Source organism: Ornithodoros turicata, chromosome 2 (assembly GCF_037126465.1).
Source record: "Ornithodoros turicata isolate Travis chromosome 2, ASM3712646v1, whole genome shotgun sequence".
Taxonomy (NCBI): Eukaryota; Metazoa; Arthropoda; class Arachnida; order Ixodida; family Argasidae; genus Ornithodoros; species Ornithodoros turicata.
Genome location: NC_088202.1, coordinates 12,350,730 through 12,370,028, shown reverse-complemented (window position 1 = coordinate 12,370,028; position 19,299 = coordinate 12,350,730). Strand labels below are relative to the sequence as shown.

The following is a 19,299-nucleotide window of genomic DNA, read 5'->3' as shown; positions in this document are numbered from 1 at the left end:
CCAGGTCCTGATGGGCACGAAAGAGGTCGGAGCGTGAAGTGTCTCAGGGTGCACTAGCAACACGCTTGAGTATATTTACCAACCCGTTTGCCTTGGTAGCCCGCAGCTTTACATGGTGTAGCCACGTCAGGCCACGGTCAATTGTCATACCCCGGTATCGACAGACCGTAACAAAGGTGAGGGGTGAGCCATCAATCGAAGACTCTTCGGGACAGGGTAGTCAAAGACTTGAAGGCGGGGTACGCGTTGACAAATAAAGTAGTACGGATGCATTAAATGACATCGTGCCGTCGCTTTGCTTCGCCCCGCTATATCCAGTCGATTTAAGATCAAGTGACGACGGAGAAGCCTGGCGTGGCGAACTCTAGCGGGCGACTGACGAGACTTTCCGTCGTATTGTAAACCAGCCTTATCACATGGGGCGGCTACGAAGGGTACGTACGGCGTCTGCCGTTAGGTAGTGCAGGACTTGGCGCACCGCTGCCGAACGCAAACGGTACATCACATCGAGCGGAGGAGCAACCAGGCGTGCATTGGCTGTATGACGACAACGTGACCCAGCAGTGAGGGAACGCAGAGCGGCTGCGATGAGACGAAACCGAGAAGACCCGAGAGATGTCTACGTGTGCGCAGGGTCGGCGAGAGAAATTTTGGCCCCCGGGGATGATTCGGGATGAGTCATGACCAGAATCCCCTCCTTACGTCTACTGATGCTAGCAACCGTCGGGCCTTGGGTTGGGCGGGCCCCTGAAGAGGCGCGGGCCCCGGGGCTCCATCCTGAGCCGCCCCTCCTCTCCGGCCATGCGTGTGCGTGCCGAACAGAACCGTGAGCCAAATCTAGCCCTATTGCGTGTGAACGATCGATACAACTATAATACAGCTATCGTTGTCACTTCTTCGCACGTGGCTGCTGAAAGGCGATATTTTTTTTCAATAAACCCACCCCTTTATAGCTCGTCCGTCCCTTTCTCTGTGTTCCTATACACTCGTTCTTGCTGTTCTTCCGCATGTAGATGTTCATCTAATGTGCGTTGGTGTATTATTCAAAGTGCATGGTCGGCAGGGAATGGAGGGACCACTTGAACACCACATGACACCGCACAGAAGCTTACTGTTCGCCACGGAAGGGCAGCTCGCGCTTAACAGCTGTAACATAACTTTCTTCTCGGAAATATGGCTCATTACATGCTCTCTCAAACAGCAGTAAGGCAGTCCAACCTTTCAGTTTATAGACTTTCACTCACTCGGGCCGTCTTCTTTCGCCCTCGTTGCATAGCGATCAAATCATTAAAGGTGGGTAATTACAACTTTATGACCGTGTCACTTACTTTGCGCATATCGTGAGTTTATGCGGGGTCCCCAAGTTATACGCTGTTTATCACTAAGATGTTGTGTGATATAGCCATGACGATTTGGAATGATGAAATGGCTGTAAGTGTAAGCTAACATGCTCCATGATTTGCCCGCATTAGGAGTGTCAAAGTGGAAAAACTGTATATAAGTGTGTGTGTGTGTGTGTGCGTGTGATGGTGAAGCCTCACTCAGGCAGAGGTATAAGCGGACATGTAAAGGGGATATAAGAGGGTAAATCTAAAGGGAGGTATATGATTTGAAATTGAAGTAGTCGAAGGAAATTAAGAGTAGGACGTAAGCGTCATTGAAAGTAATTCAGGCTAATTGCAGGTTCATTACATGGTACACAATGTAAACCTCGCCAACTTCATCAGCTCGCATGCTTCTTAGCCCTCTTTTCAAAGTGTCGTACTGGAACTCAAGTACAGATCGGAGGTTTGTTTGTTTGTTTGTTTATGAGGTGAAAAGAGGTTGGCCATGCTCAGCAGGCCTCCGGAGGTGGACAGCAGGAAGTCAGGTCAGATCGGAAGTGGTGAACCGGGTCGAGTTGGACGGGAAGTAGACAGCCGGAAGTCAGGTTAGGCCCGAAGTGGACAAACGGAAGCCAAGTTTCATCCGAAGTGGATACCGGCAGTCAAGTATAGACGGGAAGTAGACAACCAGGATCAAATTAGGCTGGAATTGGACAACTGGAAGTCTGATTTAGACCATCACTGAACTCCGGAAGTGGATACCGGAAGTCAAGTATAGACGAGAAGTAGACAACAGGAAGTCGAGTAGAACCAGGAGTGGGAAACCGAAGGGATTTAGACTCACAATCGAAAGTACGTTTAGGCCGGAAGTTGACAACCGAAAGTCGAGTTGGACCAAAAGTGGATACCAGAAGTCAAGTATAGACAGGAAGTGGACAACTGGAAGTCAGGTTAGACCTGAAGTGGACAACTGAAAGTTGAGTTAGACCGGAAGTCAAGTAAAAAACGGGAAGTGGACAACTGGAAGTCAAGTTAGACCAGACGTGGACAACGAGAAGTCGGGTTTACACCGTCAGTGAACACCCGGAAGTCGTGCTTAGACCAGAAAAGGTGCTTAATGCTAATGCATTTCTCTCGCATTTGCCGCTAAATCGCCACTGAATTTTTGTCAGACTGATGTGCGACGGCTAACATAGCGTTACATACACTACATACGTGTGAAGTAATTGACAAAAAAGAGAGAGATACCGAATACTGCGCCTGCTTTCCGGGTTTTTGTACCGCCACTGGCATGTGGAAACGTATGAAACGTTATGAACACACACTCCTCGAAGCTGTTGAGATATGTAGATTTTATACAGGGAGCGTCACGAGAAGCGGCCCAAATTTTAATAGATCCATGTTACGTCCTTTATTCAAAATATTTAAAGGGATGGTTGCGCAATGAGAACGCGACTTTCAGCGTCAGCTGTGTGTGAATTAATAGTGCTTATAATACAATGGTTCAAATGGCTCATTATTATACGATGTCTATCGGCCAATACGATCGTGCCTTCGTAATGTCACCCCTCGCATCATACGCGGTTTCGTCACCAATCCGGACCTGCGCTCTTTCCGGTCTCTTCAACCCATGTTTCCGCACACTGTGTGTGATAGGTGAACCCATTCTTTCGAATATGAGTGACACCGCTTTGTATTGCTAGTTGGACTGCACTCTGCGGAGGTCACGTGACGCGCATTTTCAGCCTGCGCCGTAAAATGTCACCCGCGTCCAGACTTCGAACGCTAGATCCCGCGCGAATTCAGATAAACGCCCGGAATAAGTTTTCCGTCATTGGACCTCAATAAAGCATTTGTGGACCACTTGACGACCAAAATTGTGTGGCAGCGTGACGTTCAGAATAAGCGTAGCACACGTCAATGGCGGTCGACGAGGCTATAGCCCCCAGGGGCATTTGCAATCCGCGTATCAAGTTTCATCTGCCTACAGCAGCAACCAAGCGAGAAATGGCTGCTTAGCGTATTGGGAATTTCAGTTATACGATGCGTCTCGAACGCTTGGATTACACTCTGGGGATGGTCACGTGATGCGCGTCAACTACAAAGGTTGTGGTATACCTGTAACGCTTTGAATGTCAGGAACATTGTACGAAATATATCGTTCCAAAACTGCGCAGAGTTTATTCAGACGAATTTATCACGAAGCGAGAGCTTCGCCCCTGTGAAGCGAGAGGGCACTGAAAGCAACACAGTGCTGATATCATCCGACATCCGGCCAATGCCACCTAGACGCAGAAGGCCTGCTTATTGCCTTCTCTCCCTCCTTCGCTGCTTAGACATATAACGTCAGAATTCGGCTGCTATTGCGAATCGCCGTTCTGCGAATTCAAGAACTCGCAAATGGTTGCTATAGGCCTAAATCTGTGGAGCCTATAGACCTAATATTGCTATGGAACCTACAGACCTAAATCTGTGGACAAAAAACGCAACACGCTTTCCAGAAAATCAGTCGTGAAGAAGACATGAGAACGTTTTGCGCTTTATTTTAAAGTTTTCCTACTTAGTACGCGGGGACGTTCAATGACTAATCGCAGATGACTGTAGTCCGTCTCCATGGCTACGACGGCTAAAAGCCCGTTCGTGATTGGCTACCGCCGTTGAAAACACGATACTGACTGTCTGACTCTTCGTCGTCACGTCACGTCGACGAGTAGGCAGGCTTTCTCTATCTGGGTGTCTCTGGGTGTCTGTTTCTCTATCTGGGTGGGTATCTCTCCAGCAAGGGAGCATGCAGGTTGCGAAGCAGACGACAATGCTGGGTGACGTCACGGTATAGCATGGAGCTCTGTTTTCTACTCTTCGCATTTGGGTTTCGGTTTGCTATCATCGTCATTTACGAATTAATTACTCGCGTAAAATGAATGCAAATGTTGTATTCGGTATCGAGTGAGTGGTTCGTGTTCGGTATGACGATAACCTAATTTTTTTTTTCGAATCTTTGCGAAGTGCCCTTTAACAGCTGACGCTGTAAAACAGCACTGCATATACCTATTTGCGATATGGCCTACTTAGACGTAATATTGTTTTAACAGCCAGTAGCGCCAGGCTTCCGAAAGTAATTTTGTTAGTTAATAAAAATAGGTTCGTTGTTTAAATTAGATAGTCGTAGAGCAGAGCCCTGAGGTCTGCAATCCGCAAAGGTGAAATGCGCAGCACGGTTCTGTGGTACAGTAGGACAGGGGCAAAAAAGCAATATCTGCGTGCGCCCAGCGGAGTTTACATGCGGCCGCTTTTTCGTCTCGCTTTCGCTGTCCCACTCTCTCTTTCAGGATTCTGCTCCGACCTACATACACCCGGTTGTTGGATGTTCTACCTTTCGACGTACATATGTTAGTTATAGGAAGGGAGTTGCCTCAGGACAGAAGGCGGCTTCCTTCCCGAGGCAACTCCCTTCCTACATTCTACCGGTTCACTGGATTTCTACCCATCTATGTTAGTTATGTACGCTTTCGTTGGCACGTCGGCAACGGTACCTTGTGCGCCCTGGGGGCGCGTTCGTCAGCCCTTCTTAGGTTCGCAAGTTTGCGTTTCCTCCGACCTAATCACGGCTATGCAGAGGCCGTCGAATGGCAAGTGGTGCAAGTGAAAAAAATTTAACTAAAAATCAAGGCCATTGTTTTGTGGTGGCTCAGCCGTCGTCGCCAACAGCTGGGACATAGGAGACCGCGCGGTGAACAAAGTAATCTAGCTGTTCCACATTATCATCCACAGACAGCTTGTGTTTTATTCGCGATCTCTAAAGCTTCATGAAAATACTGCATGGAAAATATTTCACGTTCAGGTTAATATTCGCATCGTGTCATTTGTCAGGATATGGCACGATACTTACTTGGATTGTGCACAAGTTCAGTGTTAGCAGAGGTTTGCAAAGCTAACACAACAATCCGAAATACTTTTGTCACCATGCCGTCTTCATTCCCTTTTCCCCACATGGCATCGAATGCATCCCTACGAGTGCGGCATCCCTGCGAGGCGTCCCTACGAGTGAATACGAGTGCGGTACTTGCGCACTGGGTCGTCACGCGAAGCCTTCGTGGTGCATCCAGCGCCATCGGTACCAGGCGTGCGCCGAGCCACGGACGGCAAGAACGACCAGAATAAAGCGGTAATCGCATACGGCGATTTCTCGACGGGAAACCGGCTAACTTTCTCACCAGCGCGACAACTCGACGGAGAAACGGCGTGACGATCCGCATGCACAGGTTTCCAGTTCGACTGACGGTGGCAATCTAGCGGGTTTTCCGTCAGTCTGTGTTAAGTATTGACTTCGAATTAACTGATAAATATTTCGCTGCACATAGGAAAGTTGTAATGGCGCACAGAAGATGCTATCATGGTCAAAGCATATTCGCAAGGCAAGCGCTCCAAAAGCGCCCTCCGACAGCAGCCGGCGTGCGACAGCATGCTTCCGAGGTTGGTGATACCGGCCATCCGAAATGCAGCATGTCCGCACGTTTTTTCGTTGTTATATTTTGCCGTGTATATACCCATTAAAGATACCGGTTTGAGGCAATCGGTGGAAACCTGATCACGCTTCCCGTTGATGGTGAGGGTGAAGAACTTCCTTCTGATACTTCCACATGAAGGTTGTCTGTGCCTGGCTCCTTCACCTTCCTTATTTAAGAAGATTTTTTTCCAACGCGAGCACCACACGTGTTTTCCTCGTTCAAACTCAACTCCCGATGACCATAGGCGCACGGGGTAGCAGGGAACGGCTCTTTAGCGCTCACCGTTTGAAGCGTAACACGTTGCCTTCCTGTTGCTACGGCGATGGGCAGACTTATAAGCGACGTAAACAACGAGATTTGGCCGAGGCAGACCACACTTAGGGACGACACAAACATGTAAGCCTCATACGCCCGGAAATCAACGAACGCAACAACTCAGGGAAAAGACCTGGCGTCAGCGCCTCTTTTCCTCGAGTTGTTGCATTCGTTATAAGCGAATTCGCGAATCTGCGACGTGGCTGTCAACACGCCCGTGTCCATTCAACGGCTTCCGACGCAGCTCATACGAAGGCGGAGAAAAAGCGAACTCGCGAATCTACGAAAAGGCGAAGAACGCGCCCCTGATGCGAGTGAAAGCGTGGCCGCTATATCAACGTCGAAAACCATCTTTCCCCGATCCTCGCCTCGACGCCGCGCTTCGACTCGACGAAAGAAGCGCTCCTCCACTTGAAGAGTCATTGAGCTTCCGGGAACCACCGGCACTACTGTGTGGTACTCGAAGAAAACGTGAAGGATTTGAGTCTGATTTTTATTTCCGCGAACAGTGGTGGAGCCTAGGACAAAAAATTCAGTGGCGATTTAGAGGTAAATGCGAGAGAAATGCGTCAGCATTAAGCACCCTTTCTGGTCTAAGCCCGACTGCCGGGTGTTCACTGACGGTCTAAACCCGACTTCTCGTTCTCCACGTCCGGTCAAAGTTGCCTTCCGGTTGTCTACTTCCCGTTTATACTTGATTTCCGGTCCAACTGAGCTTTCGGTTGTCCACTTCAGGTCTAACCTGACTTCCGGTTGTCCACTTCCCGTCTATACTTGACTTCCGGTATCATCCAACTCGACTTCCGGTTGTCAACTTCCGGCATAACCTTACTTTCGATTGTGAGTCTAAACCCGACTTTCAGTTCACACTCCCGGTGTAACTTGAATTCCGGCCGTCCACTTCCCGTTTATACTTGACTTCCGGTATCCACTTCCGGTCCAACTCGACTTCCTATTGTTTTCTTCCGGTCTAACCTGGCTTGTGGTTGTCCGCTCCCCATCTATACTTGACTTTCGGTATCCACTTCCGATTCAACTCGACTTCTGGTTATCTACTTCCCGTCTACACTTGACTTCCGGTATCCACTTCCGGTGAAACTTGACTTCCGTTGTCCACCTCCCGCCTATACTTTTACTTTCGGTTGTCCACTTCCCGCCTATACTTGACTTTCGGTATCCACTTCCGATTCAACTCGACTTCTGGTTATCTACTTCCCGTCTACACTTGACTTCCGGTATCCACTTCCGGTGAAACTTGACTTCCGTTGTCCACCTTCCGCCTATACTTTTACTTTCGGTTGTCCACTTCCCACCTATACTTGACTTTCGGTATCCACTTCCGATTCAACTCGACTTCTGGTTATCTACTTCCCGTCTACACTTGACTTCCGGTATCCACTTCCGGTGAAACTTGACCTCCGTTGTCCACTTCCCGCCTATACTTTTACTTTCGGTTGTCCACTTCCCGCCTATACTTGACTTTCGGTATCCACTTCCGATTCAACCCGACTTCTGGCTATCTACTTCCCGTCTACACTTGACTTCTGGTATTCACTTCCGGTGAAACTTGACTTCCGTTGTCCACCTCCCGCCTATACTTTTACTTTCGGTTGTCCACTTCCCGCCTATACTTGACTTTCGGTATCCACTTCCGATTCAACTCGACTTCTGGTTATCTACTTCCCGTCTACACTTGACTTCCGGTATCCACTTCCGGTGAAACTTGACTTCCGTTGTCCACCTCCCGCCTATACTTTTACTTTCGGTTGTCCACTTCCCGCCTATACTTGACTTTCGGTATCCACTTCCGATTCAACTCGACTTCTGGTTATCTACTTCCCGTCTACACTTGACTTCCGGTATCCACTTCCGGTGAAACTTGACTTCCGGTATCCACTTCCGGTGAAACTTGACTTCCGTTGTCCACTTCCCGCCTATACTTTTACTTTCGGTTGTCCACTTCCCGCCTATACTTACTTTCGGTATCCACTTCCGATTCAACCCGACTTCTGGCTATCTACTTCCCGTCTACACTTGACTTCTGGTATTCACTTCCGGTGAAACTTGACTTCCGTTGTCCACTTCCCGCCTATACTTTTACTTTCGGTTGTCCACTTCCCGCCTATACTTGTCTTCTGGTGTCCATTTCGCGTCCAACTCGACTTCCAGTTCACCACTTCTGGTCTAACCTGACTTCCTGCTGTCCACCTCCGGTCTATACTTGACTTCCAGTTCGACACTTTCAAAAGATGGCTAAGAAGCAAGCGAGCTGATGAATTTTGAACCTTTTTACATCATGCACCATTTAATGAACCTTGAATTAGCCTCAATTACTTTCAATGACCCTGTAATTACACTTTAATTACCGAAGGTAAGCAGAGGTTATCTGAGATAATTTTGAATTCCATTTCATTGGCTTTAATTACACTTACTCGCTTCAATTGCTCCCAAGTCCTCTCTAACTGATATTAATTACCTTTAATTATATTTCATTGCTTCCGGTAACCTGTAGTTACCTTCCGTTGTATTTAATTCCATTTAATCTCTCTTAATTACATATATCTTACATTCACTGCCTTCAACTTTCAACTTACTCCCTTTAATTGCCTTTAATTACCTCTAATTACCTTCCATTACTCTTACCTCTTACTCTTCATTTCCTTCGACTACTTCAATTTAAAATCATTCACCTCCCTTTAGGTTTGCCCTCTTATATCCGCTTTACATGTCCACTAGTGCCTCTGCCTCGCTGAGGCTTCAGCATCTCATACAGAGACACACACACACATACACACACACTTACATACAGCTTTGTCCAGTTTGACACTCTTAATGCTAACGCATTAGAAGCTAGATTCTGGCGTGACAAGGTCCTCGGCTCGTACAGTATGAGTGGCCGCTATGCTCAGAATTGTGCAAAAAATAACAAAATAGCAAGTGGACGGTGAAAAAGTACAGATAAATAAGGAATTATTGATATAGTTGATTACACGTTTATACATAGTATAATATACAGGGTGTTGCACGAGGGAGTGACCCCTAATTATTAAAGACAATCTACGTGCGGTTAAACTTGGAAACCTTGTGCACGACACTTGTGAAGGTTTTTACCACCCAAACAGGTGTTTTCTGTGAGTGTACCTCATTAATTAGGTTAATTAGCTTAATTGAACTCAAGAATTTTCCAAGGAAAGGTAACGTTTTTGTGCGATAATTAGAAAGCCCATGGCCACAACACACCGTTTCAGTCACAAATACAGGATCTTTCACAATGTTTCCACAAAAATTTAACACCCGAAAACACGTAAGAATCGCCAGAAAAACTGTCGGTCATCAAGGCGCGCTCGTCCATGTTGCCCCGCCTAAAGCTACGTTCCCAAACGGGCGAGTTTTACAGCGAGAGCTGGAAAGCGACGCGAGGCCGAGGACTCGTTACCACAGGCTATCGCCTAGCGACAGCGCATCCAGCGCCTCTGTTCCCAAAGGTACTCGCGAGAAACGCTGGAACAGAAGACTGTATTCATTATGTCAAAAACAAAGTCATCTCGTACACTTTGTACACAATAATAGACAGGCGCAAACGTTATTATGAAATATTCTGTCTTCAGTGCATGTACCAAGCGCACAAATTTGTGCACTGATTTCTGTGTTCTGCAATGGCAGTTTTTGCGTCTTTTTTGCGTCAATTTGTGCGTCTTTTGCACTGGCCCTGGCACACCACGCGAGTCTTTACAACGGCACACCTTACGTTTTTCATAAGTTTATCCAAATTTCCTAGCCTTTTATCGCCGGTTCTGCATCGGCCAGTTTCGTGATTATTTGCTGCGACATTGGGTCCCCTAGCCCTAGCGGACTCTCGAGTGAATTTATTTGCACACAATTCTTTGCGCGAAATAGCCCAAAGCATGCAAACTAGCTGTAATTTTGATATAGCGCGGTCACAATTGTCGCAATTACTACCTTTATTACAATTCCATGGGCCAGCATGCTCGTATGTTTTCGGCTTCTTTTGTTTATAAAGTCCGCCATCTTGGAAGCGAGAGCGAAAATACCTGGATGCCGCAGATATCAGCGAGATGGTGAATTCACACTCGCTTTGCCGATTTTTCACGCACGCGCTGGGTGGCTCGCTGGTTTGGGAACAGTCGAGCGAGGAGCGTGAGTGAGAAGCGTGGCATTTCCACGCTCTCGCGCCTCAAAATCGCTTGCTTGGGAACGTAGCTTTAAGGTATGGGGAGGATCAAACGACAACACAGGAAACACCACAGAACATCCGATGTCAGTGATTATCAGTAACAGATAGCTGCGAACAGATAAGCTTGGGAAGACAAAGTGCGTGATTGGGCCGGTCCCCGCCCTCCCATATATATATATATATATATATATATATATATATATAGGGTGAGGTAAAAGGATTATCAAACGGCCACGAAGTTTTACAGAAGTTCAAAAAAAGACACGGAAACAGATTTTAGGGAAGTTAAAAACACTAGTTTATTACATGGGGAGACGTTAAAAAGTAAAATGGGCAAGGGGTCGACGTTTCGGCAGTGGCACTGTCTTCGTCAGGACAAAAGATGCGTAGCTGATTACACATTTCTTAAATAGGTTTGCTACATGACGTCATAATCGGTACGGGCACGCCACAGGCGTTTGTCAGTGAGTCAGATTCGGGATTATTCCAGAAGGTCAAGTCCGAGTGGTGATGTCATTCGCCGTAGGTCACTGTCCGCTTTGGGGAAAATTCCGGGAAGGGTGAGCGCTGCTTCAAACTTTGCTGAAAAAAAAAAAAAGAAAGAAAGAAAAACAGAAGGGAAACGAAAAGGAGGAAAGTGCAGCTCATCTAGGCGGCCAAATTTCTTACCGTTGAAAGTGCTCCCAGATCTTCGTTAATGGTTGATTGGAATTTGTAAATGAGATAAGATTCGCGTTGTTCCCTGCACCGATCTGAGCTAAAATTTGACTGGAGAATAAAAAGTGACACGTTATTTAGTGAATGACCTGGTTGTTTGAAATGGCGAGAGACCGGGAGGTTTGGCTTTTTGGTAACGTCAGATCGGTGGTTGTTGAACCTGATACGAAATGATGTTTTAGTCTGACCTACGTATTGTGCTTGACACATGCCGCACTGAATGACATAAATGACGTTAGATGAATTACAGTCGAAGTCACCATTAATTTTGACGGAAAAATTGGAATTAGTACTTTTAAGTACTTGGGTGCTTTGCATTAATTTGCATATTTGACACCTTCGACCATCGCACGGGTGACAGCCGTTTCCTGGATGCGCTGCTTTGCTAACTTTAGAGCTAACTAGATTATCGTGCAGGTTGCGCGCGCGCCTGTAGGTTACCCGCGGTGGCTGAGGGAAAATTTGTCCCATGCGCTCTGATTGGAGAAGGATACTATGATGTTTAGTATATTGTTAACGCTTGGAATATTGCTGCTAAATGTTAAGATGAGGTTTACGGAACCATTATCTAACACGCGTTTGTGGTTTTCGAACAGGGATTTGCGATCTGCTTTGCGGGCTTTGTTTAGAGCGTCGTCAACTAAGCTAGGTGGAAATTGACGACCGATGAATGTTTCCCTAAGTTGAGCTAGATTTCTGTCCAAGTCATCGTCACTGGAACAGATGCGCCTGTATCGAAGTGCTTGGCTGTAAGGGATGGCGAGTTTAGCATGACGCGGGTGACAACTGTTAAATGCTAGATACTGTTGAGAGTCCGTAGGTTTACGGAACAGGTTTGTGGACAAGGCCCCGTTGGTTAACTTTACTTGGACATCGAGAAAGTTAACAGTTAAAGGGGAATAAGAATGGGTGAACTTGATGGCCGGATGTGCTTTGTTAAAGTCGCTGATAAATGTGATTAGGTCATCTTCTGAGTGTGGCCACACCATGAAGATGTCGTCGAGGAACCGCTTGTAAAGCATGGGCTTCCCTTCAGGCGCTTAGACAGAAATTCTTCCTCTAGAGCTCCCATAAATATATTTGCATAGTTAGGTGCCATTTTTGTACCCATAGCCGTGCCATGAACTTGCAAGTAGTGCTTACCGTCAAATTCGAAGTTGTTATTTTTCAGAATAAGATTGAGAAATGTGCATAGGACACAAGGATCGTATGAGGTATCAGAATATTTTGAAAATGCCCTTTCAGCTGCAGCAATGCCATCCTCGTGGGGGATGTTAGTATATAGAGAGGAAACGTCTAGCGTGACTAGCAAACTGGAAGAAGGAGGCTGACATTCGCTTAGAACTTGAAGAAAGTGATTTGTGTCCTTAATGTAGGATGGTAGTTTAGGAGGTATATCTTTAAGGGTCAGCTCCGGAGATACCTTGACTTCTTGAAACTGTAACAATATTCTGGAAGCCCATATCGAACTGTGTCTGAAAGCGCCCTTCATTTCCACAAAACAGCCCCACATTTTAAATAATCGTAAATTAACCATTTCGAAACAGACATGGAGGCCGCCATTTTTATGACGGCAGCTGTTCACGCGGTCTATATCGCCGACGTAAGTGATATCAGTGTTCTTCAAGACTTCACTCCCTCTCTACGGAGCATACGGGAATGTAAACAGGCGATGGTGGCAGGGAGCGTCTGCTCGATCGACGTAGGTTTCTTGATCGCATCGCTTTCTTAATATTTGGGATGATCTGCCAATGCTAAAACACGCTGTTGATACCACTTGTGCAGTTAGGATTCGTGCAACTATGCTGTCGCGTTCCGGCCAGCGGCAGACTGGCTAAGAACGCAATGAACGTCACGTATATTGTCAACGGAACTGTGCTACGCCTACATACGAAAGATATTTTTATTCGCATTGTAGGTGTCTTTGATAAAGTAAGTCAATTCATCGCTTAATTGAAGACTTCACTCTCTTATAGTTACAGCTCACCACTGCTGCATTACTTGCGCATATCTTTCTCACTCTCGAATACGTTCCAGGAGTTTGACGTTACAGGAGCAGTAATCGCATTTCTTGGCATTATAACCGGGTGAACGAGTTGTGTTTGGCAACGCCATGTTATCGTATACACACTGCAGGTACTACGTACGTAAGAATTAGGCTTGAATGACAACCTTAGTGTAGATTCGCGATGAACGTATTTGCCGAAATTTTACACTGTCGAGAGAGCAAGCACCAGATACAAGAACAAGATACTTACATGAGGGCATACGTGGCTTATGAGAGCTGAACAGAAAAAGAAAGGAAGGAAAAAATAAACGAACACAAAAATACACTGCACAGTACAAGGACACCATGCAAGTGTAATTATCAGGGATATCTTACACCTTATTTCGGCTGGTTTACTAGTGCAGTGCAGCCATGAGTCATCACATTAATCAACCACAAAAAAAGAAAGAAAAAAAAAAAGAGAAAAGAAATGAAGATGAGTTGCTTCCATATGTGAAAGACACCAGTATTACATCTGGATCTGCATGCTGGTTTCAGGAGCCGATTTACTTCTTGAATCAATGCACACCTCCACAGGTACTGTAATTTTACACGTAACACTGAATATACCATAATTTTATTGAATACACAGAGATCATAAAACTATCTGACTCCCCCCATAATCACTCGCAACAGGTAAACAAGCACACTGCAAGATGGACAGAACACAGGTGTCAGTTCAGGTGTTCTGTGGTAAGTCTTAGGTGCAGAATCAGGTCATTCCCCACAAACCAGTGAAAGGGGTTGCAACACCACCATCCCACATGAACATAAAAGCTTCTTCGTACCAATGTGTGTTTTGCAAACCAAGGTTGGAATAGAGTGTAGAAAATGGGCACCTTCAATAGCAAAGCTCAAGCAGCTCTGACGTCACAGACCTCAGGGCTATCAGTGGAATTGGCTGTATTTCTGAGGTCTTTGACATTCGTGCGTTAGTCAGGCATCTGTTCGAGAGCTTTTATCTCACGAAGTATGACACATGAAAAAAAAAAAAAAACAGATTGATCAGCATTATGGAGCGCAATGCATGACGCACCCATGATGTAACAAACCACGTCTATGAAAGCGTCCCAACCCCTTTGATTTTTCCCTGGCACTTCATGTAGTAAAAATGACTAAGGAACATGGAGTACCATTTACTGTGTGCTCCAAAATCTTGTGTTTGTTTCCCCATCCCCTACGCTTCTACAGAAGCCACCGATTAATGGCGAATGAAATGCCAAAAACTAAAACTCCTAGGTATGCGACTGTTTGTACATGTTCGCCGAAGCCCTTCTGCTGTCGACTTGCATTTAATGCCTTGCAGAGTTGTTAGCGTTTACTCATTCACTGTAACTCTTGCGGTGAGCCCCCCTTGTGTAGTCTCTTCCTTCTGTTCGGGGGCTCATGAACAGCTATCGTCCACAGAGATCGAGCAGAGCACCAGAAAGCCCCTGGACATAACCTGACATGAAAATTAGCATTATTAGAATTCCTAAAACAGACAGAACAGGCTTGTGCAGTAAAGAAGCAATGCAATTCTCTGTTTCAGTAGTTTTCTCACACACATTCCTTTTGTGTAGATACAATATGTGGCACACAGATAAGGTGGAAGTGATACATGACCTACTCACCATGACATACTTTGATACATGACCGAGTAACAGCACTGAGACAAGGAAACTTTTAGTGCACACAATGGCGGGATGTCCTTCAGAAGGGGAAGTACACCCACTATCCCCTACAACACTTCGAATGTTCCCGTTCCTGTAAGTGAGGAATGCAGGACAGTTGCTTAGTAATCGCTGCTAGCTTGAAATACTGTAAATCACCTTCGTGGGGCCAAAGCAGCTTCCCAATGTCTTGATCTGCACATCTTGCATGGTGACTTTGATGCTCATGAATATGTGAAGCAACGTTATGATCCAAATATCCATGACATGCCAGAGTATCATGAGCCATTTTACCGGAAACAGGTTGCCATTATCATTGGTTGTCCATGTGTGCACACATGTACATGTTCACGGTACTGTGGCACCATTATTGTAGCACCAGACGTTGCTTCACCAGTGCTGCTGTATGTACCTCTTTCCTGGGGCCTGAGAAAGGAGAAGCAGAAATTATAATGATACCCGTTAAGGCTAATATTGTTAGGAAAAGTGCAAAAAAGCATCTACATATTTAAGAGCTACAAAATGTGATCAACAATGTTGACAGCATAGCTTGCCACCAGCTATACCCCTTCTCATAGGAAATATGTTGTCAACCAATGGACAGCATACATATGTGTTATAACTGTGTGCTACAAAGCAAATGTGGCCCTCTTGCAACGTGCCATGTGTCAAAACGATGATTCACAGGTAGATGAGCCTTTCTCATGGCTTCACCTATTTCTGCTAATCTGTGACGAGCATGCTGATCGTCATCCCTTACTGGTCAAGGTACTCAGTTGCTGGAGTCAACTTCATTAGTATAGAAGGACAGAATGGAATTTCTGGCACGTAATAACTTTACATTACAACTTGAATACACGGCACTCACAGGCACAGCCCGGCTTTTAAAAAGGAACAACAATATGCTACCATGTATGCAGGATATGGTGTGGTTCCATGGTTGGGAAATGGCTGAATGTGATCACACAGAAGTCCAGACAGACACAGAGTGTCTCAAAACAGGAACTCCTAAGTTGTTGCTGATTTCAGCTGCTGTGACTGTTTTGTCTTCCCTGTGCCCAAGCTCAGAATTTTCCAAACTCATGTAATTTCTCAACCAGCTTCTCTGAGAAACTGCGTAGTTTTACATACAACCGCGGATTATAGGGTTTAGCAGTCCCATATTTGTCATTCACATGTTTACATTGTGTGCAAGCCATAGTGCAAGGTCGTGCGGACACTTACCCGCAACTTTGGTCCTTTGTTACTATCCTCTCCTCTTTGTTGTCGTCGAACGAGGCAGGTGCCGCATCCCTTTCCAGCGACTTTTACAGTCCAAATCGGCCGTCAAGTGAACGACCTCGTAACATTCTGATGCAAAATGCTTCGTGCACACACGACAGTTGCCTTGATAAGTTCAGAGCACTCAACTACTGGTTTCGTACCACTCAATCACGCACAATATCAACTGGGAACCTGGCACGAAACATCTTTCTTAGTAGCGTACCTGCTCGTACTGCGAGAAGCACGGCATTCTCACAATTCACTCACGCTGCATCTCTCACAAAGTGACAACTTAGATGAGGTTGTGTGTACTGACTAGCCGGAGTAAAAAGATGATCAAATTAAGACGCGGAGAAAGGTGCCCACACGTACACGACTCTCGATTTCGCTTTCAGCCTGACGAGAGTTGTGATTGCTGGCGATTGCGAAACTGCGAGCCAGCAAACAAGCCAAGAGGAGCCAAAGCGAAAGCTGAGCGTGACGTCAGCTGTTCAAGCGGACGATCGGGCGGCAAACCAAAAAACAGATTTCGCAGTAAATACAGGGTATTCGCCGAAACTATTTTGGAAGTACATTCAGTAGGCATCAACCTTTGTGCCTGCGAGTTTTTGTTGTAATCCGTGGCAGTAAGTTTCCTCCGGAGCTGACCTTTAAGAAGGTGGTCAACAAAGCTTGAAATGTTCTCGGTAGCTGTACCGTTGCATGAAACTATTGGGCGCCCTGGATTTCCAGGTTTATGGATTTTAGGGAGCATATAAAACCTGCCCGCTGCGGGGTCTTTGGGGAGTAGATAATCGTATAGGGTGCAACCTATCTTTTTACTTGCTTTTATATCTTTTAGACTACGGATAATATAAGCCGTAATTTCCTCTGTAGGGTCAGCCTCGAGGAGTTTGTAGAACGATGCGCACGATAATTGCCGGATACCTTCGTTAATGTAGTTTTCTTTGTCCATTACTACGATTGCACCACCTTTATCAGCTTTTTTAATGACTATGTCACTGCGGTCCCGAAGTTCAGAAAGGCTGCGCTGCTCAGCCGGCGTTAGATTTGGCTTCGATTTGCTGTTGTATGATTTATTGTAAGCGTTAATGATATCTTTTTGAACTGCACGGATGTACATGTCCAGAGCCTTTTCACGGTTAGCCTCTGGCGTAAAGTTGGATAGCGGTTTAAATGGGTTGGAATCTGACTTAGGTTTGTCATGAAAGTATTCCTTCAGGCGTAGACGGCGGGCGAAATTATCTAAGTCCAGATAAAGTTGGTATTCATCTAGCTTGTTGTTACTGGGGCAGAATGAGAGGCCACGGCTGAGTAGTGATATTTCCGAATCGGTAAGTTCGTGGGACGATAAATTAACGACGTTATGGGACTTCTGAGGTAGCATCTCTGCAGATGAGGTTGCTGGGGTGGGACCTGTTTTTCTAGCAAGCGGTTGACGATTTTGCGACGGCGTATTGGTTGTACCTGCATTACTTATATGATCACAGTCCTGAGCTGACACACTGGGTTCAAGCGTAGCTGGAGTATTAACGTTGTCCCTGACTAGCTTCCTCCGCTTAGCATTGCGAATTGCCTCTTCCCTTTCTTTTGCGTATTGTGCTAATTCTAACTGGTGGTTGTCTGTTAAAACAGATTTACAGTCGATAGTTTTCGCCTGCTGGGATGATTGGTCTATGGCGTCCTCACAATGGGATATAAGCACTTCGATTAACGCGGCCGAAGTATTGTTGAGGATCTCATTAGTGGAATGAGATCCTCAACAATGAGATCCTCAACAATGAGATCCTCAACAACAACTTCTATATATATATATATATATATATATATTTTGTTGTTGTTGTTGTTCTCATGCTCTTTCGTTGTGCAGTGGGAGTGTCTTCTGGTCTTGTCGATGGTGCCGGCACTGATGAAACCCGAAAACGCGTTTGCAGAGATGGCAAGCTTTTGGGTGTCAAATAATTGGGGGGAACAGTTGAAAAAACTTTAGAATACTACTGGAATAGCATGTCGTGGCCACGGACTTTCTAATTAACGCAAAAAGAGTTACCTTTGCTTGGCAAAATTTTGAGCTCAATACACCTCTTGCTGTTTGTGAACAAATGACGTCATAGTTTTCGACAGCGCGGCCAATTTGGTAGAGTCGAACTACTTTCGAAGCTAGGGCCGAACAAGGTCGCACCCGAAAGCCACGGTCTTGAGGTGATCACGGTGGTCCCTGAAAGGGACGTGGCTCTCTGTACTACTTTTCTTTGAACAGGAGGCAACGAACAAGTGCCCATTCGTGGAACCCAGCTCCAGTGCTTTCTTCTTCCTTTTGGCCTCTTTCAGCGCCTAGAGTGTGCTGACGTAGGCTTTGCTATTGATTGTCTTTCTAATGACAATTCTGAATCTCAACGAGAATAACACAGGTGTGTTCGGTTGTCACAGGGTTGTCGGTTATCGTCTGTCACTGATGTTGATGGGCGGTGACTCCTTGGGTTACCCGCAAATTCGATTTCTCCGTCTTGCCACCTCTTCACCAAACGCCGCACATTGCTGATTGTAATACGAATATGTTTATTCTTGGTTACATGGGTTACATGGTACACGAGTTACAAGTTACGTGCAATGGCTGCGTTGTTGTGCCTTGAACTTTGGGACGGTGAGATCGGCGGCGCTAGTGTTGCTTTCCGGCGCAGCCCGATTAAATGTCCACTATGGTGTCTCAATAGACGTTCTTCAGCCGACTATGGATACCATGGGGCCCACAACCATCTTTGCAAAAATTTGATAGCGGCTCTTTGCAATCATGCAATTTCACATGCAAAATACATGAACCACTCCAGGCAATGCAGTACATAGGAAAGTACAGACATGGAGGCATTACTTTGACCCCCCCCCCTCCTATAATGAGCTCCATAGACATTATAATAACTGTCCCAGTTCACGTTAGCGTGTGAGCTTCGCTTCGCAAACCTGGTTGCGGAGTGAGGAGTGGGGAATGCAGGACTAAAGAATATAGAAGCGAGAATTTGCGTCACCTAGCGATGGTAAGCACGGATGACAGCGTGGCATCAGAGCGATCATGCTGTTGGTGAGGCCAGGCAGAGTCACCGTTCTACGGGACCATTCCCAAGAATTAGGAACATACATCTAATACACCCGTGTGTTGGATGAAACTACCCCTACACGGCCCGTAGGCGACATACAGTTTGAACACTTTTTCTTGAATAACTTAATTTTACTTACATAATTTGCAATGCTCTCTGGGGTGTCTGGAATATGTTATAAAACG

General features: G+C 46.1%; 1 protein-coding gene across 1 annotated transcript in view; it reads left to right on the top strand.

Moving 5' to 3' along the window:
* Window positions 1-1,211: 1,211 nt before the first annotated feature.
* Window positions 1,212-19,299, top strand: part of LOC135384323 (CRISP/Allergen/PR-1-like) — a 71,079-nt gene continuing 52,991 nt past the window's right edge. The window contains exon 1 of the mRNA XM_064613529.1: window positions 1,212-1,293. The gene's annotated coding sequence lies outside the window, so the exon portion shown is untranslated. The remainder of the gene's footprint in view (window positions 1,294-19,299) is intronic.